This window comes from Dreissena polymorpha, chromosome 12 (genome assembly GCF_020536995.1).
Source record: "Dreissena polymorpha isolate Duluth1 chromosome 12, UMN_Dpol_1.0, whole genome shotgun sequence".
In the NCBI taxonomy this organism is placed as follows: domain Eukaryota; kingdom Metazoa; phylum Mollusca; class Bivalvia; order Myida; family Dreissenidae; genus Dreissena; species Dreissena polymorpha.
In genome coordinates this window covers 69,028,417-69,030,357 of record NC_068366.1, presented here as the reverse complement: position 1 = coordinate 69,030,357, position 1,941 = coordinate 69,028,417, and the positions used below count along the sequence as shown (strand labels likewise).

The 1,941-nt window shown below is 35.1% G+C and overlaps 1 non-coding gene across 1 annotated transcript; it reads left to right on the top strand.

The window, feature by feature from the left end:
- The first annotated feature begins 1,594 nt into the window (after positions 1–1,594).
- Trnaf-gaa (transfer RNA phenylalanine (anticodon GAA)) lies at positions 1,595–1,684 on the top strand. The gene is given in 2 exon segments: positions 1,595–1,631; positions 1,649–1,684. It is a non-coding gene; the product is annotated as a tRNA-Phe (tRNA).
- Positions 1,685–1,941: the final 257 nt, after the last annotated feature.

The window sequence follows — 1,941 nt, the reverse complement described above, 5'->3', positions numbered from 1 at the left end:
CGGCTCGATTGGTCATTTTCGGCTCGGGTACTACTTACATTTACTCCGGGTACTCTTAAGTATACTTAAATGTACACCGGGTACGGTAAACATACTGAAACGTACCTAGAAATGCTAACTCTAAATTGGTCGTTGTTGGCTTTTTTCCAAATAATTATGGTAATATATATGTCCATATTCTGTAAAATGACCTCTATGTAATCGAAGCTCATACTACAAAAAGGATGTTGAGGCATATTATTTTCGAAGCGAATTCTGTTTCGTAATTCGTAGCGCGTTTTACGACATCGGATTTTTGGCGGGAATAAAACTCGGTTACAGTCGAAATTGGCCGCATACGTATTTTCCGTACCCGGGGTACAATTAAGTATACGTAAGAGTATCCGGGGTACATTTAAGTAGTACCCGAGCCGACAATGACCAATCGAGGCTCAATTCGACATAAAATTATACACAATTGTTATGATACCTTTAATAGCATTCGATTATTTTGCAACATTACACAATCATATTTGATTGTAAACGAAAATGTAATATTCCGTAGTTTATTGTTTCACTCTATGCGTGTTTTATGCAGATGTTAACGAGTGCCGAACAAATCCTTGTAAGAACGGTGCCACGTGCGAGAACTATTTCCATAGTTACGCCTGCAGATGCGCCCCTGGATACGCTGGCAAGCACTGCGAAAACGATACGGATTAATATTACTGTGCAAAATATGAGTATGCTGTTTGAGTATAAACAGGCAAATAAGTTCAGTGACGTTTATGTGTGTGACGAAATAAGTTAAAGAATGTTGCAAAAAACGCATGAAGTACAATAAGAATTTGGTTGTATCTTTTCACGTTTTGGTAAATTGAAAAAAATGAACAAATTGTTTCAGATTCGCAAATTTTCGTTGTAGTTATGATATTTGTGAAGAAGCAATAATACTGAACATTTACCTCGCTCTTACATGTAAATATACATTAAATGCATTTGTTTGATGGTTTTAAAACCTGACTACGCGAAACGATTAAAAAAAATGGAGAGTTCTGTTGTTGTCGTTGTGTTTCATGATACTACGAGGATTGCTTATTGGCGTCGCTCTGGAGAGCGGCGACTAGTATGTAATGCATTTTTTTTCGCTTATGGGAGGAGAAGTTATTTTACGGATCAATGTATATATTTTTGTTGTAAGAATATCTTGCATAGTGGTGATATTTTGTGTAAATTAGTGTAAATAAGTACTGCATTTGTGCCTATTACATTTACTACAACATTTATTGCCAATGATGCAAAGCTAATTGTTTTAATTAATAACTGATCCACAACTGATCACAGGGGAAAGATCACAGGGACTGGGCAAATACGCGAAACTTTCTGGTTTTGTATAAAAACAAAACATAATCAAAATATATTTATTTTGTGGTTTTTCTAAATTGCTTATTTAGTAGAGAATCAATGTAGTACGATATTTGACGACCTATTGCGCAAGCAAGTTTATTGGAAGGCGTAGTGGTACGAAAACGTACAATGTATTAGTTTATTAATAGACATATAATAACGATCGCTATACACAACTTCACCAAATAGCAGTACATAAATGATGTCAGCCGGAATGGCTTAGTTGGGAGAGCGTTAGACTGAAGTTGTTTACGCAACAATCATCTAAAGGCCCCCGGTTCAATCCCGGGTTCCGGCACGAACGGAACAGTTCGGCGGCTGACAATTTTGTTCAGTCAGGTTAATAAATATAATAAAGCTTTATTTAATGCAGACATTTTAAAATCAATTTTACTACAATTGGACATTTTTATTAAAATTTACGGATGCCGCGTGGTGATAACGTTAATTAAAATTTCTTACGTCACTTAAATATCTTATAAAAAATACACGTGTTTTATATTAACAAATTAATGCAAACAACACATCTATTATCCATGTATTTTTATGGTTGTC